Below are 26,004 nucleotides of genomic sequence, written 5' to 3' on the forward strand. Positions count from 1 at the left end.
AATCTCCAGCTATTTGGCAAACAAGGACCGAAAAAGTAAGCACAAAACAATACCAGGCACTAAATCAAAAAATAGAAAAGCAGCCAGAAAACATTATGAAATCAACGAAGCTCAGCCACACAGCTGGCTCCCCAGGAGAAGGGAAAAACTTTGGTGAAGGAAGTATACTTATGTCATATTATCAACGATGATGGCAAATGAAGCAAGAATAAAGAGGGGGCCTGGAAAAATTGAGGGGGTTCGGGGTCTGTCTGTCAGCAATTTCATCAGCTTAAACTGATGACAGTTGAAAAATGTGCTTCCACTTTTCGCTCTTTTTTTTGTACATTTTTCCTTGGCTGTTTTTGTATATTTAAAAATACATAAAATGGCGGTTGACATTTGATGGAGGAAAAAAGCGACAGAAAAACACACAGAGAAATTATATTTGTCGAAATATTTTAAATTTCTAATATTTATAAAAGATAAAAATACGGATTTGAATAAAAGGATTATTATGATGTCTTTAAATTTTGAAAATAAAAAGTAAATATTGTATTTTTTTAAAAAATTGAAAAGGATGTCGATTGTATTTTTCTTTCTGTGTAAATCGCTTCCAATGCTGTTTTTATACCCGTTACTCGTAGAGTAAAAGGGTATATTAGATTCGTGCAAAAGTATGTAACAGGTAGAAGGAAGCGTTTCCGACCCTATAAACTATATATATTCTTGATCAGGATCACTAGCCGAGTCGATCTAGCCATGTCCGTCTGTCCGTCTGTCCGTCTGTCCGTCTGTCCGTCTGTCCGTCTGTCTGTCCGTCTGTCTGTCTGTATGAACGCTGAGATCTCGGAAAGTATAAAAGCTAGAGGATTGACATTTTGCATGCAGATTCTAAGAGTTCCTACGCAGCGCAAGTTTGTTTCAAAAGGGTGCCACGCCCCCTCTAACGCCCACAATCGCTTATATACGATTTTAAAAATTTCAATATTTTGGAAAAGTAAAAATGCAGTTTTATTGTGTTTATCAATACCTATCGAAATGTAGAAAAATTTTTTAAATCGGACCATTCGTTAAAAAGTTACGGCGGATCAAAGTTTTTATCTTCATATTCTTCGCTCTCCCTTTAGCTGAGTAACGGGTATCTGATAGTCGGGGCACCCGACTATAGCGTTCTCTCTTGTTTCTTTTTGTAAGGAGGCTAAGAAGTCGGTTGGAGGCAGCTGGTTGACATTTCGCAAAGTGTGGCGCCTCAGCCTTATGCAAATGACGTGCGCCGCCTTTGAACAGTGCTTTTTTGTGGGTGCCTCAATGCCGCTTGCCGAAAATCAAACAGTAAATCGCAACCATCGCCGCAGGTAACCTGTGACATTCAAGCCGCAAAGTGTCGGCCATTTCAAACGACAAATCGGCCGCAAACATTGTCAAATATTGCCACCTCAGAGGCATGTCACACTCGAACCAGCAGAAGCAGAAACAAAACCAGAAGCACCCACATCCAGCACAATCAGCACACCCAATACATCCCATCCCACACCACACCGCAAGTGGGAAAGTCCTTTTGGCCGGAAAACTTTCCACACGCCAGAACAATTTGTTTCGCTTCGAAGGCAAATCCTTCGGCATGCGCTGTCCTCTGCATAACAAATATTGCCTGTAATTTAATTAATCTCCCACGAAAGTATTAAAGTTTGACCTGAAGCTGATGGGGATGTTGGTATGGTGGTGGTAGGATTACCACAGTAAACTTTTACAGCTGAAGAAACTATTGTTCATTTATACAATAAAGTTGGAATGTTGCTGTGGGCATTAAAGTCGGAACTGATTTAAAGTAAAAGAAATCTTTCCCCCACATTAAATTCATTAAATATTTGGCATTTTCAAAAACCATAAACTCAAAGTTAATAATCTAAAATTTCTCTCTTAGCGCGTATTTACTGTTCCCGCCTGAATTTCGAATATCAATTAAATTCAAAACACAAACATAAAGCTGGAAATGTGGGGTAGGGCCCAAAATCTATTAGGTTGTCGGCCAAAAAGATTGGCCAATTCAGGCACGCACTTTGATTAATTTTAAGACAATAATCATAAAGGAGGTTCGGTCTATCCAATCGTCCTGTCACTCTCTAGCACTCCGTCGCTGTCTCCCTCGCACTCATCTTAATGTGTTTACGTGCCTGCGAGAATCTCTATAGCATACTTAGCCGAGCTGCCGTTCATAGAGAACCCAAGCACGTCCTCTTTCTCCATCACTCTCCATCTCTCTCTTTCTCTAGCTCTCTATATCGCGCTTTTCCTTTTCCGGGTTAGTTAATTTCGACGCCTCGCAGGCAGGAACTTTAAGTCGATGGAAAACTTAATCAAAGTTCCTTACGGCTCCTTGCGTAGTTCCTGCTCCTTGTGTCCTGCAGCTGCAAAAGTTTCTCTCTCGGTTCGGTGTTCGGTTTTGGCCCAAAAGAGTTTTTGGGCACGCAACACTATGGCCAATGGCTTCGTTAACTCGTTCGAGGGGCTTCCCAGTCCCTAACTCCGTTTTCACCTAGCCAAACGGTTTGCGTGTTTGGATGTTATTTATAATATGCTAAGCTCGCTGCTCGCTTCATCCTTTTGGCCTCGACTGCAACTCGACCGGAAGCCTTCAACTTGACCAAGGCGCCGGGTGGAAAAAAAATGCAGTACTTCAAGTTCTTACACTGAGAAAAATACCAAGGATGTCCTTGAAAATTGTAAAGCAAAGCAAAAGGAAAAAAAATTAAAAATAAGTCTTATAACCCTATTAAAATTGTTTTAAAGGCAGATAAATTAGTAAAAATGTATTTACATTGAATATATTATATTTTCTTTGCAATTCTTACAATTTGCTAAAATAAATTGCCAATTTTTGTTCAGTGATTAAACACCTTTTTCACCCTCAAGAGACTCTCCTCTATGAGTTTTGCCTTTGTGGCGCTTAACTTTTAATTGGATTTCAGTTTTGGCTTAGTTAATGGCGAAATGAGTTCAACATTCTCGATTGCCTTTGTTGTTGTTGTTGGTCTGTGCAAAATATTAGCGCATAATTTCAACAATTACTTCCACTGAGTGACCACCAAAAACACCCATTGCCACGCCCCCCTGGGTTGCTTAATCATTTGCATATTTCATTAGAGTTTCATTTTGTTTTCTTTGGAATAATTATCCTTGAGTTGAATCAGGTTGAAGGAGTCTGCTCGTTAAGGAAGTCGGGTTAAAAACTACCTTCACTCTATTATTCATTTCAGGAAAATCCTGTCTTAAATTGAGGCTTCCCTCTCGCCCTCCGTTTGGAGGTCATTTGATCCCTTACCTCCGGAAATTCCATAGAATAATTTCCATATTAGGTTCATTGAATTGGATTAAAAGGAAACCCAAAAGAGGGTAGGGGGAAAACCTCTAGGAAGCGAAAAAAAAGGAATTGAGGAAATTCCTCACTCAGCTTAACCAAGAATTTCCCAAATGCCACCCAAAGTCATGCCCCAAACAAAAAATCGGAATCTTACCTCTCATCACCCCTGGCGAATTCCCACCCACACCATCCATGTAAGCACATTCAGCGCCATCAACAATTTATCACAGCAAACTGAACGAAATCTCATTTGCAAAAGCAGCTAGCAGAGGGTAGGGGAAAAAGTTTACCAATGTTCAGAGCTTGTCAAACTGTTCGGCACGGGAAAGGCGAAAATAAAGAGGAAAAACCCAAATAAAAAAATAAAAAACATGACCAGACGGAAGCTGCGACAAAGCAAATTTATGTTTTCGGGCTACAAAAAAATAAAAGTAACCAGGAAAAGCGAAAGGAAATGCGTGCAAAAGGGTTCTGGGGAGTCTGGAAAGTTGAGGGAAATAAATAAGGAAATAATGTTTAACTTTCGCAGAGGCAAGGGGCACAATCAAATGCTACAAGCTGTGCCTAGGGAGAATTTTCCATCTCCCAGAATTTCTCCCCTTGCCTCATTTATCAAAATCAGCCAGAGAAATAAAGAAATATGAGACTCGAGTCGGGCAATTTACAATGCTGATCCCAATATGATTGCCACGAAAGGAAAGCGGAAAAACTAGAAAGAGTGAGATGTGGAAAAAGAGTCCTTCGGTTTGGTTCGGTTCCTTTGTCCTTTGGTATTGAAAAATGAAAAATTTCCCGCCAGCAGTCGAAAAACAAAGGAAAAGTCAACAAGCACTGAGTGGATGCAGCCACTTGCTAGCTATTAAAGGAATGTGTCACCTTGCACCGCCACCACCCAAACCTGCACCACAACTCATCCTCCTCCTTTTTGGCCAATGGCAAAATTGTTGCAGCAAAATTTACGCAAACATTTGGCTCTCTGGCAATCTGCAGACTTTATGGCTGGTGGTACTGGTGCTCGGGTGACTCAACTTTGTCTTCTCGAGAATGTGTGTGCCGAGTCTTTGTCTCAGTCTGGTTAATGGCGCAAAAGGACTTTAAACTTTTTTATTGTCAAAGCTGCAAAGTTTCGGTCGCCGCTTCGTTTATGCGTTGTGTGAATTCTACATTTTATTGGAGAATTATACAATTGAAAGATAGAATTGTGAGATAAAAGTTTGAGTGGCTCTGCTAAAGTTTGAATATGACATTGAATGGGTTTGATTTACTACGACATTTAATTGGCCTTTTTTAAAATTAATTTTTAAAGGTAAATTAGAGATATCCCAACTTCGTGAATTTTTTTAAGTAAAAGCTTGCGCTAAAAAATATTTTATTTGAGATAAAGTTAAAAAGTAAATAACTAAAAAATATTTATGGTTATGACTTATATTTGTTTATATTCAAGTTGCCGCCAACATCTTATTAGTTTGCACTAGTATTTTTACAACCCATCCTGCCAAAAATAAAAAAAAACCTTGGTTGCATGTCAAAGTATGGGATTTCTTTAGAGCTCCGGGATTCGAGCTCATTGCAGCAAATGATAAATTTTCCAATTTCTTGCGGAGTATCTTCATTTTTTCGGGAGTATGTTCCTTTGTTGTCTGGCACGTGGCATTAAGTTCTTGGGAGGTTCTGGCAAGAAATAACTATATATATCTATTTCTAAAAGAAGAGAAGTGGCGAATCCCGGTGTGGCATGTAAATAAGTTGCAACACATGCGGACGTTGCTGCTGCAGGGATTTTGCCATCAAAGTTAACGAGCAGATCCTTCGTCACTTATAATTTATGGTCGTTTGAATGACGGCTTAAGGGAGTCGGGAAACTGAAACCGATTCGCTTGCAAATCTTTCTCAACCAATTTGCCAAAAGAGATTTCTCTACTATCCACACACACACACCTGACATTTGTGGGGGGGCGGGTCCTAAAACAAATGAAACGGTTTCCATTTCCCACTTCATTAGCATTTCGTGCTGTCACGTGCCAAAAAATGCCTGCCCCACATGGCACTTCCGGTTCCTGTCATTAGGGCAGGCCTGTAAATCAAATTGCTGGCAACCCTTTTCTCGGGTCAAGACATTCTATTAGTTGGCCATTTTCACGCCCCCAAACCGTGGTGTGCTGAACAAATGAACCTTTAAACTGAGCCCAGAAAGGTTATCCCTCACATATCGGCACCTTCGCACACCTTTCGCACACACAGCTGTTACGCAGGACACACCCCCGAAAACACGCCTCACCACTCCCTCCCCCCGAACTGTGGAATGCCCTCTGACTAGGCAAACGCATTCAAACATCAATAAATTAAAGGTACAAATGTAATTTCGTATCCTGACAACGAGGGGTGGGAAAGTCCGTAAAAACTTGGTAGGAAATAATGGGAAAATGTGGGAAGAACGAAGGCTTAAATGCCCTTTAAAAATCAATATACCTTCCAAGAACACTTTTTTATTTTTATTTATTTAGTTTATCATTTTATTTTTATTAATATAAATTTTATGGTTTTTAAGGGTTTTATAATGGGTTAATAAGTAATGTTTCTAAATCAAGTCCTTGTGGTAAATATTACATTTTGGCAAAATAAGAGATAATAATTTTGTTGACATGTTCGTCAAAATTGTTTTTAAATTCATGTTACCTTTTGGAAAGAGCATTCCCAAACGAAGGAAATAAAAAAGCGGAAAAGCAGAAAAATAAATAAATATATATATATTTCCTCCCCGCATTTGGCAGGACATAGATTAGGGTGCTGCCATAGCGATGGCTGAAAATGAGACTCCCCGACCAGGTCACGTCTTAATGTCCTACTCCCCCTATCGATACTCCCCAGACTGGATCGGTTGGTCCACCCCAGTCCTGCCCCTCTAATGTCAGTTTCAGCCTGGGGCAATATTTTAACCATTTTATGACACGCACTTCTCACATGCGACAATCACAACCAACCACCCACCCACTGGCCAAACAAATTGCAATTTCCAGCCGAGAGTTAGGCAAGTAAATGTTTATAATGCGGCAGGGCACTTTCAATCTGCTATTTTGTTACCTTTACACCTCATCGTCATCTGCCCATCATCATCATAGTCCGTATCCTTGTTGCAAAAGGGGCTGGACATCGAGTCGTTGTCACACATTTGGGGGGAAATGTGAATGTGAAGTCCCCACAGGTGGATGAATATATGCCCCCTGCACCTCGACAAAAAGGGCAGCTGCAAAAGGAGTGTGAAGTAATGCGAATTGAAGCACTCGCATGACAACTCGCAGAGCCCCGGAACCCTTCAGAATCCCTGCTATCCTATCCATTACCTCCTCACCCAATGGAATTCAGCCCTTCAGAGCCGGACTGAAATTAATGGGTCGGAAAGTGTTGAGATTAATCATGGCCGCCGCACTGGTCGCGGAAGTAAGTAAGTGGCTGCGTCCCCATTTATGGCTATGTATGTGTGTATGTCCTGCAACCTCGGTCCTTTTGCCTTTGCTCCTGCCTGCTGCATTTGCTCATTAAGATGTGACGCAATCTGGGCAACTTTATCATGCAGCCGAAAACTTAAAGCCCCATTTGTAGGGTGCTGTTTCTGCGAGTAAATGGAAATTCAGGACGTGAAAATGTAGGCGGGCTAAAAGGGAAGCATTCAGCTGGGTTTTAATGCAGGAAAAGGAGGAGGACAGGTGAAAAGGGAAGCTGAACACCTGGTAAATGAGACTTAAAGCCAGAAAAGTCGTGAATACAACAAGCCCTAAAAGGGCTGGAAAAAGGTTAGGAATTGTAGATGCCCTCAAACTTGTGTGAAAATATTATTTTAGAACCCTTAAATTTGCGCGAAAATAATATTCGTACAAAACAAATATTGGAAATATTTATTTTTATAAAATAATCATTTTTAAGATATTTAAGATACTTAAAGTTGACTTTATACCCCAACTTATTTTCAAAAAACTAAATATGGAGCACAGAGGACAGAACTAGTTACAGGAAAAAAGAGAGAAAAAAGCGGGCGAAGTAAAAGAGACAGATAAACAGACCAACGGTCTCGGCATAGAAACATAAATTAAGCAGAAATCTAAGGCAATGTGGGCGGGACTTGAGGGGCGGAATTCAAGGAGCCACAGGATCTAGACTAGAGCAAAAATTTGAAAAACTTACGTGCGGGTAGCGGAACGGAAAAACCGACGGACAGAATCACAAAAATGTTTTAGGCAACTTCCAGCACGGCCACTCGGGCAATCTGAATTAGGGAATCCGAAGGGAAGAAGGCCGCGGAGTAGGGGAGAATTTGAGAACTCTCGAGAGCAGGGGAAGAATCAGGAAGACCCAGACGCTAGGTGCCAAAGTAAGCAGAGATAAAGCCAGCGCCCCCGACTTCGTCATTAAACAGAGTCACATAATTCTAGGGAGTGGGGCAGGAAAAGTAAATATCACACTGCTTGAGGTGAGGTGAGGGGAGGTGAGGTGGGGGGCAACACAAAAGTTCACTAACTGACACACATAGATAGCATAGCCACACTCCCATACTTAAACAATTTATATGTAGACACTTTTTGAGATAATGATACCACCTGCAAATGGGGTCAAGTCAATAGGAAAAGAAAGAAAGAAATTCCTTAATAAAATAATAATTATAAACGAAAAGCAAGTTCAGTTTCAATGCTTTGAAGTTACAGAATTTTTTGTTAGAATTAAATTATCATTACTCACTTTATTAGGGCTTTGAAAAATTAAATTAAATATTTCCCCAGCAACAAACATTCCACAGTTTAAGTCTACCTTTTGGACAATTTGTAATCGACTAAACTGGGAACTGACATCCGACATCATCAGACAAGAGAAACCCAAAAATCGTAGACCAAAAACCGGAGGCCATTTTCGAGCCATTTTTCAATATTTTCTCTTGGCCATCGGTCCATCTCTCTGCATGTGTCTTTGGCTTTCCACTCGTTTGTCACTCGAGCCAAGAGTGCAAAATGATAAATATCCAGGGACAGCAGAGGACGCAGGACTCAGGACGGAGGACATAGGACACTCTTGGACAACTTGGTCGACCCCAGGATCTCCGGCCACTCGTCCGTCTTTTCTCATTTGCACTCGAGGCGATTCAAGTGGCACACTGGCTCCACTTTGGGCTCCCACTTTCTGGAGGGGTTTTTGTGTTTTATAGCCCTGGCCACTTGAAGTGATATTTCCTCAATTGATAGGTGGTATTGGTAGGTACATAAGCCGCCGGAGGATGAGCGTCAGTTCCGGAGGATAGTAGGCAACAGACGCATCGATGTGGTTATCAACAAAGATTTTCGAACGGTATCCTGACAGGAACGTCGCTCGTTCCCCACGTTTTTCTCCAAGGACCCCGGCTAAACACGTACTTCTCAGCGTCTGTCAAACATAAATGAGGAAAAGACAGCGGCAGGAGCCCACATCCGTGGGAGGATGGCTGAAATAAAAACGGACAAGCAGTTGGAAATGCGAATGGGAAAACCGGAACTCCTCTGCTGCACTGTCAGGTATCGTATCGTACCATTTATTGGCAAAATGACGGAACAGCCCCAGCTCACCGCTAAAAGTCTGTCTAAAAAGTTTCGACACTTTGCTGAAGGTATTCGATAACAATGGTTTTCAATGCTTCTCAATAATTGCATTTTAGCTCTCATCTGTTTTAGAAATGCGTTCCTTTTATTTAATCAAAATTATAGTTAAAATATTGTTATTCTTGATCAACATTTTCAAAGATAAACCCGATTTCAATTAATATTTAAATCTTTCCATGCTAATTCTTATTCTAAACCTCTTTACTCACCGGTATACTATATATTTTACCAAAAAGCCTCCAAACTTACGATTCCCTCGATATTCTCTCGCCTGTTATTCCTATCGATTTTTGGTTTAGTTTCGTTTCGGTTTGTTTCTCTCACCAATTTCTGTGTGTATAGTGGGAAACTAAAGTTTTTTTCTGTTATCTGGCTCTCGACTGTTTTCGGGGGGGTTTGGTTTGGATAAAAGGGAAATAGAGGCGGAGTGGCGAGGAATAGAGACAGAACTGTCAAACAATGCGACGGCGAGTGGCGTTGGAATAACACTGGCAAATGCAGTTGGGATTTGGGGAGTGAAGAAAGGAGAGAGAAAGACTGGGGTGGTGGGCGGAGAAAGTCTGCTCTGAAAATATACCAACAGCGCGACAGTTCAAGTTGAAGTACCACCGCGTTGTACACAGCAGTAATTTTCGTAAATCTGAACGACAACGGCACGACAAACTGCAAAATGCGAGATGAACTCGGTGGAGATGTACTCAAAGATAGGACAAGCCTCCTTTTCCCTCCTCTTCACTTGGAGGTCTTCCCCCTTGAGGGTGAGCAATTTCAAGTTTAGTTTTCGGTGTTCATTCATTTTAATGAAGGAAATTTTATTTGGTCAAGTGAAACTCAAGTGGAATCACTTCATCAAACGTTGATAAGAGCAGAGAGGGCTGAATAAGAAGACGAGAAAAGGGCAGTGTAAAATTTAAATAAGCAGTAAACCTAAATAAAATAAAATGATTTCATATTATTCCATTTTTATTTTGACTTTTTTCAGTTTATATATTGCCAGTGTAGTGATAGAACGAAGGTAAAAGTTTCAATGGCCATACAAAAGAAATTAATTCAATTGACGCCCAAAAGAAATACTCCACAAAGGCAGTCAAGGAAATTAACACATTCACAAGGACTTTAGTTTTTGTTCAAGTGATTCGAGGTTATTTCCAGACAGTAGCAGGTAGTGGAATAATTTATGGCAATTATTGTGACACGGACAATGATGAGAGGTCGTTCCAGACCCGTCCTCCCTAAGCCGCAGATCGTAATCTTCAAGGGTCCTGCGCGCAGGATACAGACTTAAGCACTTTCGATTAACGCAGAGCCCAACAACCAAAGCAAACAAATTGCGAAAAGACCATTATGGCCACAAAGGATCACGTCAGGCTACCTGAGTGTGTCGGAGTGTAAGGAAATTATACACATATATAGGGTATGTATATATTTGGGGAGATCGCAAACAAGGACAGGACAGCAGGTGTGCCAGCGCAAAGGAAATCAGTTAAGGCAACGGACACAAAGCCAGGGAAAGGAACAGATATTGTTGCACTGAGGAATATGTTTTAAAACCAATTTCTTAAATTTTAGATAATTATATAAGATTATATTACAAGCGCTAAATAATCATTTTGGTATAACGAATTTAAATTATAAGAAAGTCTTTACTATTTACCTTAATATATATTTTATAATGACCACTACTTAAAAGTTCTATATTATTAAAAATAAAAAATAACTATAATATTTAAAATTATATATCATATTAATTAAATTGAAATTTACGCTTTCTTTAAGGAAAAATAAAATCTTCACAATCAATCACTTCTTTCAGTGTCCAGAAGCAGAGACCCTAAAGCCCTGATCAGACTTGGATTTTTGCACCTGCCGCAGCTCAAATCAAAGGAGACAACATATAGCATATAGTATGGCAGACAACAGCAAAGCGGCCCCCGATCTCAGGTAACTCGATCGCGATCGCCGACATCTGTTGTTGTTGGCCTTTTACCGATTTTTTGGGGCCAAGGGAGCGGAACTTATTTCGCGAAACCGCCGCTTGCAAACCTGTTTTTATTTTTTTTTTTTTTTGCTTTCTTCCTCGCTTCTGAGGGTAACCCAAATTTTTTGGCGGATACCGTTGGCCATATAATTTTGGGCATTAGCTTTGTTCAAATTAATGGTCAGTCATCCAGGCAGTTGGAGGTTTCATCTGCGCTTAAAGGCAGCTGTTAGATTTCAGATGCAGCCCAAAACAGGAAGATGAAACGTGTTTCCTTTATTTTTGGCGGTTATGCTTACACTAAGCAACAAGATTGAGGTAAGAAAGATTTCCTTACCGCTCGGCATATACAGCAATGCACTTATTTGACCTCAACTCTCCTTGTTAATATATAAAATAAATTTCCATTAATTTTCATTTACAAATTAATTACCATTGTACTAAATATATATTAATTCCTGCAGCAGACTGAACCAATTAAATAAAAGTAACTGCTGAACAGAAACAAAAATGGCGAAAAAACACATTAAGCACCAGCAATTAAGCATTCCGCAATTGGCTCAATTGATCAAAGGATGTCTGGGCTTAATGTGATTGCATTTTAAATGCCAATTTGCGATGAAAATTTCAAGAACTTCTGCCATATTAACAGCGATACACGTTTTATTTAATTTGTTTCCTTTTTTTTGTGATATTTGCGCGTAATTAAAACTTTTTTGCCAACCGCAAGCGTGAAGAAAGGGAAATTCATCAGGGGCTTAATCGATTTTTGATTTCTTGCTGATGGCTTTGGCCAGGAAACTACTACGCAGAACACTCTGCCGGTTGTTTATGGCTAATGGATTTTATCGATTGCCGTGTATTTTTACTTTTATCAGGCAATTATTAAATCGATAGCGAATTGCCAGGGGCCCGTAATTGAGTTGGTTATTACATGCATGCCTTGAACTTGATTGCGGAGTGAAAAATGTTGACCCAAAGGGTTGTTTTCGGGGTGGTTTTTTTAGAGCAAGTTTGATTGGATTGGTTTAGATACCGAAATTTGGAACACAACGATGACCCACATTGAATTAAGTTGTTGGGTGTCGATTACAAGGAGTTCCCCGTTTTAGGGTGGATCTTAATTAACCTTCAATTAGCACTCGCTGGCTGCACAATTTCTCCCCCTAAAATGAATGTACTTTAAAACCAAGGCAATCTTCTGATATGCATATCATGAGTCTCCTTTTTGCGGGCAATAAAACGAAATCCCGCACATAAATTATGCTCCATTTAATAAAGCGGGTGAGTATATAGCCCCCGACTCCCGAGAAAAAGTTAAGAGCAGTCAGAGAGATAAAAGAAAAGTCGGAGGTAGCAATTCGTTGGCATTTATAATGCTCAACTGTCAACAGGAAAGCGGATGATGATGATGATGATGAGGGCTCTGATGATGATGACTCGTCGCAAGTGGCTTCGTTGATGAGCAAAGGCAAAAAGTAAAATAAAAAAGGCACAAAAGTCACGCAACTCACATTTGAGCAAGTAAAAAGGATCTTCTTTGGCCAGGTTCAGAGGTTCAAAGTGAACCAGTCGATAAGTCCAAAGCCAGAATGGCATATTTTCCTCTGACTTCCACAGCCACATGTGACGTGACTGGCTTAATGCCAGGACCAATCTGCACTTGCCATTTATTTTTTATTCTTTAAGCTTTAAGCAAGTAATTTGCATTAAATGCGCGACAGACGGAGGAAAACCAGCTCACGCCGAAAGCTAACAAGGATTAAGTAGAGAGGAGAGCGACAGAAAGTGGGGAAAAGCCGGCGAAAAATGACTTCAGGATGCCATGTGGCGATGGGGAAAACTTACGAGCTGCACAAATGAAAATGAATTTGGGGCCAGAGGAATAATAATGAAGAGGTCGAAACGAACGCAGGACAATGGCTCCTATGCACAGCGAAAATTAAAGAAAATAATTAAGCTATGAAGAAGTGTTTAAGCGACCGAGGGCAAAAACCCTACACGAAAAGTTAATCCAATTCTGCAAGTGTATTTCGGAAACTACAGCTCCAAGTGCTGTAGCAGCCGCAGAAATTTAATAAGTTATAATACAAAAGTTCGTGATGCTTCATTATGGGAATGCAGGCAGCTACACAGCCACAGCTTCCTTTCCTCGTCCTCATCGCGAACTTTTGCCATCCAATCCTTACACTTTAGACTGTTTGTATGTATTCCATTTCCATTGAGGTTGCACAAATACAGCGAGTTTGTGGATGCAAACGGAAACGTATCAAAATACTTGATTAGGAATTAGTTTGCTAAATGCCTACACACGATCATCATCATATAAGGGTTTTAGGTGAAAATGGTAACTGAATATAATGGTAAAACATTTCCGAAATCAAATCGGGGCCTTAATCAATTGTTACCCAATTCCAAAGTAGTTGCTTAAGCACTTTAATATACTTTCTTATCGGAAGCTCACAATTAGGTCAGCTAGCCCATCAACTATGGTTTTATTTTTTAATTTTTGTTCAATTAATTACAAAATGCACGGCAGCAGCTATATATCTATTTAATTATCAAACTTTAAAGGCAATTTAATATGCAATTTATATTTTTGTAATGAAAAATTTACATTCCCATTTGCAGCAATTATTACTTCGCTAAATTCAATTTAAATACCTTTTTTTTCTGGTAAACTTTAATTTATTACCATCGCCTAAAATTATGGTATATTCTTTCTTTTAAATTATGTTTTAATATATATATTATTTCTTTTAAATGATTTTTTTTTACATTTTTATAAATATATCGAGTTTCTTAAGGATTCTGCCCTACGATTCTGGCACGCATTGTATTTGTGGATAAATCCATTTGTATATATATAAATACGTTCTATTTAGCTACTCAGCAGTTACGTGTGAATATTTGTGAGACTCCTATGCTGTTGCCTTTCCTGGTCTTCCAAGTAAACCTGCTGCAAGTGCTTACCCCCATATCATCCTCATTTCCCTGCTGCTTTGGTCCTATTTCCTTTTTTTCTTCCAGTCTAAGGGACGTCGCATTTCATGCAAATGAAGTTAACTTGCATATGCAAATGAGGTTTGTTTGTTTGTGCGTTACATTTTCCGTTTGCAGGGAAATTTTGTGCGTGGGATTTTCTCGCTCCTTTGGATTATATATTTTTGTTTTTCTCGCGCACACCTGATTTATGACTAATGAATTAATTTTGAATTCGGTTACAATTAACATGAAATTTTAAGCCGCGGCAGGCAAATTCCATATAATCCTTTACTCCTACACACGGCAGGAAGAAATCCTTTCGCACACACACACAGTGACGTAAATCAACACCGTGTGGGGCAAATGCGATTAGCATTTTATACCATTTAAACACTGTCGCACACACCACCAGACAGAAAACAATGCAAAACGGCAGCGGGGAAAAGCGGAAAACATTGTGACAAAGCTGCTAGAGCCCCATATTTTCCCCTCTCTCTTCCCCCCCCCCCTTGCAGCCCCGTCTCTTTCTCCTTTTTTTGTTACCCCTGAATGTGTGCATCTCCCTTCGAGCAAACCAAACACAATTACATATTACTTATATGGAGGGAAATGAAAGGGGAACACACAGTTAGAAACGGTTCTCCATTGACCAAAAAAAGGGGATTCGAATTGAGGGTACTCTGTGGGATCAAAATGGATTCATGAACCTATTTAAAAATCTATGCAATTTAGAAAAGATTTTAATATTGTAAACATTTCTTCTTAAAATATTAAAATATTTTTATTTACCAACTTACGGCTTATTATTAGCTGACCAATTCATCGGATAAAATTTAATTACCTAGAAAGAAATAAACACATTGATTAATATCCCACTAATTAGAGAAATATAAGTAGAGTATTAAAATGGATTATAAAATCAATTAAATATTTATTAAAAACTAATTAGGTATTTAAAGGGTTTTAAACAAATTCCTGGGCCGCCAAACAACTCTTCAACACCCTATGCATAGAACATAGAATGGCGAATAGGAAACCCGCAAGTAGAATGCAAATTGCTCAAAAATCGGTAGAAAAAACAAATGTGCAACAAAGCGAACAATTGTAATTTAACTGCAGTCAGACTCTAGTTGGCAGCAGGAACCACAACAACAGCAGCAACAGCAGCATCAAATGGCAAAAAGCAAAAACCAGAAAGCAACAACCAGAATTGTGCGAGCCTCAAGTGTTGTATGTAAGCCGCTTTTGTTAGGCAATTGTTTGCCTGCCTGGCTCTCGCAGTGGTTCGCTTTTGAGGGGGCTCCAAAAGGGGGGTTGGCCTGCAAAGGGGGGGGGGGGGGGGGGTGAAGTTAGGCAAATGAAATATCCCTACTGCACCACTATACACCCTAGCATAATCCACTTTGCCCAGGCAGCATCCCAAATAACAAAAAAAGTACAAGGAAAAGCACAATAACAACAAGAAAATCCGGAAGTTACACATACGCCCCGTTGTCTGCGACTCCCTCCCCAAAAACCCTAACCCCTGAATCTCAGCATTTTTTTGTTCTCGTCCCCATCCAGTTGACAAATGTCACAGCAATGGCATTCAGCTGCACTGCAACAAAAGTGTGTGCAATTAAATTATGATTAGTTGATTTACTTTAGTTTCTAAGCTTATCTTGCGTATTTATTTTTTTATTAATATTATTATTTTTTTACCTTTTAAAAATATTTATTTTAAATTTGTATAAAAAGAAAATAGTAAATATACATGGATGCATTTTTTAATTACCGGTTAATGGAAGATTTTTTTTAAAGAATAGTATTAATATATGTTTTTTTAGTTAGTAAAACTATATTAAAAATGGTTAGTCAAAAATGTTATATAGACGCAATAATGTTATATTGAGTAATATTATTTTATATTATTTAATTAAAATGTATTTTTGTTTTTCATAAAGTTTATTTTAGAATAGTTATTTTTCGCCCCGTGTAGGACTGCCTCGCCTCTTTAGCGCGCTTCGCATCCGCTCCATAGCGAGACAAATGTAAAACAGCATAAAACACTCGTCGTCACTAGTTGCAGTTTGCAGCCCTCTCCCCTCCAGCACTACTCCAGCTTTTCCCCCTCCATTATAATGTTCGTGAAAAACTTGACACTTAATTGTCTGTCCATGTCCATGTGCGTCATGTGTCCCCCGCTTCCCAGCCGATCCGATCCTATCTCTGGCATCTCATCTCGTCTGGCGCCTGTTTCTGTTGTCAATTGTTGCACATTTGCATGGCAATTGGATTGGGCCACTAGAATGGGGAGTGGAGTAGTGTGTGGAATGCCGGCGGAGTGCCGTTTGGGCCAATGCCCGTTGTTTCATGAGGCGTTGAGTGAAATGAGCCGCCTCTTGGCTAAAAGCTAGTTGAAAACAGCACAGCAGCTCCTGCTCCTTCGCCATTTTGATTGCCATTTTGCAGCATTTTCAGCAATCATAACAATAAGTAGCAGTAGATGATATTATTAATACAAGTGGAATGCATTTCAAGGAAATGCTGCTGGTAAGCTTTAGGATTTTCGGGCAACTTGGATAATTTTAAAGACATTTAATCTATGTTATACTAACTTCGTCACATTTTGGTTGTTTATAACATTTTTGATGCATTTAAAATTAAATAGGCTCCTTAGGCAGTTCATTATTAAATATTCATGCCACTAATGGGCAGTGAAATGCTTAAATACTTTGGATCAATCAATTAACACCAGTGCTTGATTATTTAATTGTAAATAAAATGTGGATAAAATAGGCTAATATTTCATGGATTACATTTTGACATACAACAATTTAAAAATCGTTGAAAAAATGCATTTTTAAAGCGTAGTATATAATCTATAATCTAAACGATTTTAATGTATGTTAATTTATATTTAAATAAAAAAGTAATAAAATAAGAAATAGTTATTATCTGGCAAACATTAAGTTAATTTGTGTTTTTTTTTTAAATCTTCTTTTAATATTTTCTAATTGATTTTAATTATAAAGACACCTGTAAATAAATATACAAAATATTTACAGAGAACCCACGATAATTTTTCTTTTCAAGGCACTTAGGTTTATCTCTGATGCTGTTCACTATGTACATTTATCCACCGGCCACCCATTTTTCGCCATGATGAGGTGCAGCCCTTCCGGTGGCAGGAGATGCAGTGGATGAGCAGATGAACAGATGCACAGTTGCCACAATGCCGCGGGGCATTTGTTTTGGTTGGCGGTTCTGGTTCTGGTGAGGTCTGTTCTGGGCTGCTTTATTTTTGGGTTCGGCAGTAGTTTCAGCCACCCCAAAAGGGGGGGCTGAATGGCGGGAAATGGATAGTGGGTGCAGTACGATTTTTGCCTGGATTTTGCACTTTGCACGGTCTCCGCTAATGAAAATGAAGTCGTAAAAGGGTTTGCCACGTGGCTGGTAATGCGCTCCCCCTTTTTTCTCCCTCCTGCCGTTTTCCTTGTTTGCTCCGCTTTCGGAATCCTTTAAGCGCCATTTAGTTTCAACGAGCGCTTAACTTAATGAACACAATGGGCGGAAACCGGTTGAGAATGCTGGGGAAAATCTAATGGAAAATGTTAGAGCTTCCGCTATTCGCAATCCCATTGGAGCACATAATCAGTTTTTAATAGCCCCCTACCGAAAAAGGACATAGATCAACAAAGGCAACAAGAACAACATGAATAGGGAATAGAGCAACAACTAAAAATGCCATTAATGAAATGATGATGACGACGAAGAAAGTTTTGCACGACCCAAACACATAAAACAAAAATTCCCCAAAGTCACAGCAGAGAAAACAAAGACGAATCGGAAGTGGAATGAGGATGTGCACAGTAATAAAATGGACTTGTGTTTCTCTATAGGAAAAAGTTATTTATTATCCCTAAATAGAGTAATAAACACAACTGGAAACACCTAAATTATTTATTGCTAAATTCCTAAAATATATATATATTTTTAAAAAGTGTCCAAATAAAACTTTATTTTTTTCTTTATTTTTCCCTGTGTAGAAGCCAAGAACCAGGAAGTGATAGAGGCCAGACTCAGCTGGAAAACGATGAGAAGCAAAAATAAAACATAAAACAAAATGCCCAAAAAATTAACGACAAATTGCGCATCATTAAAAGTAAAGAGGGAGACGACTGGGAAAATGGAAGAGAGAGGGACATCTGAGGGGCAACAGAAAGAGCCTGCCAAAAGCCAATAATGAAGGCAAACGTACGTTAAGAGCCGAAATGAAGCCAAAAGCCCCAAAAGACTGACAGGCAATGAAAGAAGCTTAAAGGGCAGGAGATACCTCCAAATTGTAAGGAACAAGGTGGACTTTTAAAGGAGCGAGAAAGTGGGTCCTGCGTGGGTGGGTGGAAATTGGGTGGGTGTGGCACCCGCCTGCGGCAACACCTGGGCGCAGTCATTTGTTTGATTACAAGCCACGAGAAACAACGACAATGGAGCCAAATTGAGAAGATGGTAAAGTGAAAAAGGGAAGGGGGAATGAAATAGACCCGTCACAATCTTGGCACCTCTCCCCATCCCCGCTGATGAAAAATATTTGCCCATTCATTTTGTTAATTTAAACATGTTGATCTAATAAAGATGTTAATAACAATCGTTTTTTCTGTTTTGCAGTTGTGGGAAAATTACCAATATCATCACTAAAAATTAATTGAAAAATCGTAAAGAAGCCTTTAAGAAATTTAACTTAAATTTCACTTAGAAATTAAAAATAATATTAAGCTTTAAAACGTATAATTTTGCTTACCAGGTTTGCTGAATTTTATGAACTTTTTGGTCAAGAGAAAACAAGACTTATTTGTTTTCCAAATTGGCTTTCTGGGCCAGAAAATAAAAATGACCGTACATTTTCTTTAAAAAAAAATTATGTCGAAGAAAATTCATTTTTGTGCTAAGAACACTCTCAAGGTTCTTATTTTTTTAAGTGGATTTCTATTCATAATCAAGATTTTTTCCCGGTGCAGACAGCTTAGTTTCAGGCAGAGACAGCGCTTAATTGCCCGACAATGCAGCTGCCCCGAAAACACACGCAGTTACAAACACATCCTTCTGGGAAGATGGCCCAACCTCATTTGCGAAAACTGACAGGCGCCAACGTCAAACCCTTTGCCCGCTTCCCCTCCGGCTCCCCCATCCAAATGCTGGCCACAGAAACCCCCTGTTGCCACCATAATGACTCACTCACTTTGCGGCAACGGAGTTTACCAACTGCAGAGGAGTCGGGTTTCGCTGCTCTTTTGCCAGTTTGTATTTTGTTTTTTCCCTGTTTTGTATTTTTTTTCCTTTTTTGGGAGGTGTGACAAGCCACCGGCTCAGCTGAGGGAAGCGTGTCCTGTATCCCGTATCCTATGTGTATCCCAAGTCTCGTGTCCTGGCACATGTAACATGGTGTTCCCTTCTCATTTTTTTTGAGGGATAATTTTAATTGGTTTCTAAAGCATCAAGTGAAAAATCAAAATTTTGTGGCCAACAAAAGAAATTATGTTTAACATGGCCAGCACGAAAGTCTCATTAAAATTCGCTTCAACTTTTACACGGTTGACATTAAAAACAAACATGCTCGAACAAATTGCCACAGGGCATGATTATTTGATGTTTAACCACAATAAAAATTAAATTTTTAGCAAAAGGAAATTTAAGTAACCGAAAACAAATCATTAAACTTCTTATTTCATCATATCTGCATAAATCTTCCCCTCTGAATGCCACTTTTATTTTTCCATGTAGTCATGCTAGACGGAACATTTTAATTAAATTCACACAAAAGAGCCACTGAAGCTGTAATCGAGATATTTGAAAATGACATTTGAGCTATTTGCACAGCAGCTATGTAAGATTTTTAAAGTGAAATGGTAGATTACTATGGTTTTTTTTTTTTGCTTAATTCATGTTATGTCATCGCTTGCGATGGATTTTCCTTTTTAATAAATTTCCGAGAGCCACAAGCTGGCTTCTGGTCTTGGTCATTTTAATCAGCATTTTTCACTTGTCCGCAGCATTTTTTCTATTTTTCGCTGCGATGTCCTGAAAGTGACCGCCGCAGTGGCAGCTATTTACCCGCCCACCGTCGCACCTCCCACCGACTGCCACGCCCCCTTTCCTTGACCGGACTTTGTACACACCGCACTTTGTTATGTTTTGTTTGCCTTTGCCTTGCTCTCGGGCCTTTTGTTTGCACTTCTCGTGATTTTTCTCTCTCTGTGTATTCAGTTGTTTTTCCTTCTTTTTTTTCTCGGTTTTTTTTTTGCCAGCTGCTGCGGTGAAGCTGTGGCTCAGTTTTTAATCAAAACATAATGTAAAAAGGATGCAAAATACACAAGGAAAGTGGCAGGCACTAACCCAACAAAGTCCATCTTCCCATCCCCCCGCCGCCGGCCGACTTCTAAAAAGTGTTTGCCCTGTCGCTGTTGTTTTGTGTGTCGTCCATTATTCAAAGCATAATGTCACAATAAACGTAAAAGGTGCAAAATATGGCCCAAAGGCAACAAGCAAAGCAAGTGCCAACAATGAGAAAGAGCAGTGACAACGCAAATATACAGTCCAACTTCACTAACCCAAAGTTTTCATGTGTTGATTAAAAGTTTTTTATTTTACCGAACTTTTGACTTTGTGAAATCTAAACTCTTAAGAACATATTTTATTTGTGTGAACCAAAAAAAATAATAACCTTTTTTGCTATTTAGATGTCAATTTTTGTATAAACATAAATTTAATTATTTTATTTTTTTAACGATTTTTTATTGATTTTGGCGGTTTAATATTAATAAACCCAATATTTTATTAGATAAAAATATGTTTCTATTATATTTTAGCCTTTATCAAAAAATTAAAGTTTATCAGAGTAGCAAAAAACATTTTAAATAACTGGTATAAACTTTAAAAAATAAATGGATGAATAGTTTTAAAATAGTAATAAAATTATTTTTATAATTCAATTTTAAGAACCTATATAATTATAAATAACCAACCAAACTAACTAAGTATTTATGCACCTTTAAGTTTTAAAAATATTTTAATAAATTATATTTCATAACTAGATCGAGTTTTGGACATTTCACTGTAGTTGCAAAAGAGAGTTACAACAAAAGAGCCACCGTAATAGCAGCGCAACAACAAGAACAGCGACAACAACGGCGACAACAACAACTCAACTTAATAACACTTTGCAGTTGTCGCTGCCCAGGGCAATCACCCGGTACTTCCCCCATCCCAACCCGTGACCTCCTCCCCTTTGGAGGTTGCTCCATTTGGAGCTGGACTTGGACTGCATTAATTTGGAAGGCAGAGTAGCCGGGAAGGAAAAAGTTGATCACTTCCCCTTCTCTCACCTTTCTCCGTCGGGATATTTGTTGTTGCCGCAATTGTTGCATGCCCGTCAGTCAGTCAGTCATTTATTCGGTCAGTCAGTCAGTCAGTCAGTCACTCAAGCTGCCAGTCATTCAGTCAGTCCGTCATTCCGTCATTCGTGTGTCCATGTGCGGGGATAAAAGCGTCAACACAAATGACCCGCTGGCAACTTGCTTCTCGGACATTTTAACGGAATTTCAAGCACCTTGCAGTGGACCACTCGGAAATTGAATCTTTCGGATGCCAATTCATAGGATGCGCTTTTAGAAATTTTAAATGTGAGTAAAGGGTAAGAAACGCAGTTAAAAAACTAGTTTAGGCACTTAGTTTTTAGTAAATATCTTGAGCTATAGACATATTAAACTATGTTACTGTAAACGTTCTTAAGTACAAAACGGTTCTGGCACTTCCAACTTAATTTGCAATTCTTCTCAGAAGAAGAATTGCTAAAGACCGAGAATCACTCTAGTCATTGACCCGTAGAGAGTGTACTCTAATCGCTATCTTTTATCTGTCTCTTTGTCTTCTGCTACCTGAATTGGTTCGCGTAATTTGCCTTTTGATAGCCCGAGATCCACCATCTCGGGGCAAGTTGTTCCACATGTTTGTCACGTGTGGCGAGTGAACTCAATTACCCTTGCCCTCCCCTCTTCTTTCTCAGCCGAAGAGCCCCTCCTTTTCCTCTGACAGCAACTATCATGGAGAAAGCACTTCACAAATTGAAGTGCAGCGCGAGAATTAGAGAAAGAGAGAATTGGAGAGGGCACACGAAGCACTTCCGCAGCTATTTTCCCTGTTTTCCTCAAGCGATTGTTATTGGGAAAATGTCAAAGGCACTTGATGTTGATCACTGCCCTGCAAGAGATCATCCGATGCACTGAGAAAAATCAGCTGATATAAAGTATTAGGCTCAATTTTACTGTTTCGTAATTTTTCAAAAGAAGTGAATATTTTTGGGATATATATAAAATAGTATTTCTCAGGTATCTTAATCAGAAGTACCTAAACATAATTTAGAGTTTCTCAGATTAAAATATTTTTTAGTAAAATATAATAATGAAATCTAACCTTTTAAAATATATTCTAAGGTATACCATTTCCACATCCTTAATGGCCGAAATCGAATACCTTTCCTATAATAATGATCTATTATAATTATAATAGATAATTATTATAATTATATTATATTATATTATATTATATTATAATCTATCAATCTAAATCCCTCATTTCCTTACTTGGCTTTGGTGTTTTTCAGTGCCTGGTTGTAAATCAAACGAGTAAGCGAGCCAGCGAAAATAGAAAAAGGGGCCTGGATGCGTTGCACTTGCCTCGACATCGCCGTCCCGTTCCCACTCCCCGTGGCCAAATGATGGCCTCTCGCTCGCTCCGCTTTTAATTATAGCCACGTCGTCTGCGAAGCGGAAGTTTGTTTAGGATATTTGGCATTGTGTGCTGGCATTTTACAAGCTCATGCAGCTGCCTGCATTCATATGGCGCCGTCTCTTCAGATTCCCTGACTTTCCTGACTTCCCTTTCCCTGCCCCTTCGGAATATCTCTGCCCCATTTGGAGACTATATATCCCAGGCATCCGAGAGTCCATGATGCGAATTATTCAAATAGCTCGCGCCTGCCTTTGGAGCGGTCTGCATGCGGGCCATACAGCTCGACGACTTTGGCATACAAATTAGATGCAGCGATAATCGACTATTCAGGTTGACTGCCTCACTGGCAACCCAACCTCCTACAACCACTCCCTATCCACCCCTATCCACCCAAAATGCACACACGCACTGGCTGCGAAAAAGCTTACCTGTCACGGGTTTTTGCTCTTGAGCGCCTTTAAAGTGAATTTTTCAGTCCAAAATAATCCCTTCTTTGATATGTTTGCCGGTTGTAGCTGCAAAAGAACAATTTTCCAGATACGATTTTAGTTTTTCGTTTCTTTTTGGCGAAACAAATTTCAGTGACATAAATTCTACACGAAATTAATGTTAATCCTGCTAAAGCAAAAGGGGAAAATGTCGCAGACAGCAACGTACATAAGCTGAAAAAAAAGAAACTTGAGGAAAGTTTATACGAATATTGCATTAATGTTGCAAGAGATATGAAAATATACCCAAATGTTAAGATATGTCAAGAGCAATTTGATTTTATTTTATTACATAAGCTGAAAAAAAAGAAACTTGAGGAAAGTTTATACGAATATTGCATTAATGTTGCAAGAGATATGAAAATATACCCAAATGTTAAGATATGTCAAGAGCAATTTGATTTTATTTTATTACATAAGCTGAAAAAAAAGAAACTTGAGGAAAGTTTATACGAATATTGCATTAATGTTGCAAGAGATATGAAAATATACCCAAATGTTAAGATATGTCAAGAGCAATTTGATTTGATTGATTCCAAATAAGACCGAGATTAAATAAATTTTCTTTGATTATTTATTTAACAGTTTGAAATTAAAATAGTAAAAAACGCAATAAATATTTGAAAAAGCTTATATTTATTCAAGGTAAATATATTAAATTACTTACATAATTGTAAGATACCATATATTCCTACTTTAACAGTTAACAAACCTAATTCCATTACAGGAATTGCTTGCATTTAAAATTGGATTATCCCTATGATGTTACAATGTGATTTCTATAAAAATTCACCGCATAAACTGCTGTAAGAAAAATGTACTTTTTGATTCCGTGTCTAGACTGAGGACAAGTTTTCTATGCCAAATGCTGCCATAAGGCAAGAGAATGGAAAAGAGCGCAAAAGGGCGACGGCAGCGCTAAAACTTCTGCAGCGCAATAAAAAGCCGCACAGAAATCAAAAATCAAGAGTGGAAACTTGCGGGCCAACCCCACGAGATGGGAGTTGGAAACTCGGCAATAGCAAAAGCAACAGCAACCCAGCGAAAACCACCCATCAACCCACCCAGGAAAATCACCCAGGCAGCAGTGCAACCACCCGCCCCCTTTAACCACCCACTTTTGGGGGTGGCAGCTTGGCTATTTGCCTTTTGCGAAGGACGCAGGAAGCAAAAGGACGCTGCGCGGAGCGTATCGCGTCTGGATCAGAAATTGCAGACGGGCCTAATGGGATAAACTAGGTGTAGCACACACACAGCTGGAGCCAAAATAATACAATTTGTCATGTGGAATATTCTAAAAATCATATTTTAGCCTATTGGAATTTTTTAAAAAATAAACCAACCCTAAAAGTGTGCAAATTTGAAACATATGGTGTTTATACTTGGATTTGTACTTTAAAGTAGCTTAGTTATAAGATGGAAATCTCATTAATAAAAATTAAAATGTAAAATTAAATAAAACAATATCTTAAAATAGTTTTAAGATCTTTAAGATTTAAAACATAAATTCTTTGAAATGTTCATAAAATTAAAAAATATAATAATTAATATCTGGAATATCTTAGCTTAATAACTCCTTTAACCTCAAGGATATACGGATTTAGTATTATGGCCGCATCTGTGTAGTGAGCTATAATCCCAGACAGTCGTGTGACAAATTTTATCATAGCTTTAGAGGAAATACTACGCGCATAAAAATGCATAAATGGAAAACAAGAAACCTGCAGAAGCTCGCAAATTGTAGTGTTCGCGTGGTGTAGGGAAATTTGCATTTCCACTTCATCGAAATTCGATGGCTCGAAATAACCCCACACACACACACACATACACAAGGATGGAGAAGCCACCCACACATAGACAGCCAGACAGGCGCCAACTGGAGGGTGGAAAACCGGCTTGTTTTGCCGGCGAAAATGCGTAAAATAACGGCAGTTGGAGTGCTTTTCCAGATTTTACTCACCGGCGAGTTTTTTATTGTTTCTCAAAGTCTTGGTTGATAAACTCCAAATTATGCTCAGACTTTTGGTTTTTAGTCTCGTTTGTTTTTTCTTCACCACTTGGTATTTAAATTTCAATATTTTTCTCTATTTTGTAGCATTAGTTGCTGCGAATATTGTAGCACGGCACACACACTGACGCACACGCGCAGATAAACACAGAGCTTGATGTCCCGTTAAAAAAGCGCCGCACTCACGAGTCGCGACGTCACGTCCGAACGAGTCCGATTTTTCGCGGGAATGACGTAGGAAGTCGATTTGAAAATTCATGTGTGGCCAGTCCTGTTTGCACTGGATTAGGCTGCATTCTGTACTGTTGGCTTTTGGTGGTGTTTTTTTTCGGTTGCAGGCAAGGTCTCACCTTTTATGTACTTTAAATTAATTAATAATCAAGTTTAATTGATAAATTATAATTAAGAATATTTTAATTTATTATAATATAAGTAGAAAAATTACTTGTTTTTATTTAATATGCTTGTTTTTTGTCACTCTCCGTGTTAGCCTAGACACAAACCAGTACACGTTAAGGCACAAATAAATCAAGTTGGCAGCCTTCAAATCAAAAAGAATATATTAAGGGAGTTCCTCCAATTGACTAAATATATATTTCTGTTGCTCTGTTTTATGTTATTATTTTTTGTATAATTTTATTTAACTTGGTATCATGTGGTCATGAAAGTTACAATATTTAAAAACGTAATTTTTTAAACCTATATTTAAATATATATGTTAAGTATATATAATATTAAAAAAATTACCGTTCGTTAATTTATTGAAGTTTTGTAAATAAATTTTTTATTTTTAGACACTTACCAGAAACATAAAAACA

The 26,004-nt window shown here is 38.7% G+C and overlaps 1 long non-coding RNA gene across 1 annotated transcript; it reads right to left on the reverse strand.

Annotated features, from left to right (window-relative positions):
- Window positions 1-14,713: 14,713 nt before the first annotated feature.
- On the reverse strand, window positions 14,714-25,425 carry LOC138913541 (uncharacterized). The gene is made up of 3 exons (XR_011419311.1): window positions 25,139-25,425; window positions 23,119-23,205; window positions 14,714-14,765 (listed from the first exon to the last, which is right to left on the reverse strand). It is a non-coding gene; the product is annotated as an uncharacterized lncRNA (long non-coding RNA).
- Window positions 25,426-26,004: the final 579 nt, after the last annotated feature.

Source organism: Drosophila takahashii, chromosome 3R (genome assembly GCF_030179915.1).
Source record: "Drosophila takahashii strain IR98-3 E-12201 chromosome 3R, DtakHiC1v2, whole genome shotgun sequence".
Lineage (NCBI taxonomy): Eukaryota > Metazoa > Arthropoda > Insecta > Diptera > Drosophilidae > Drosophila > Drosophila takahashii.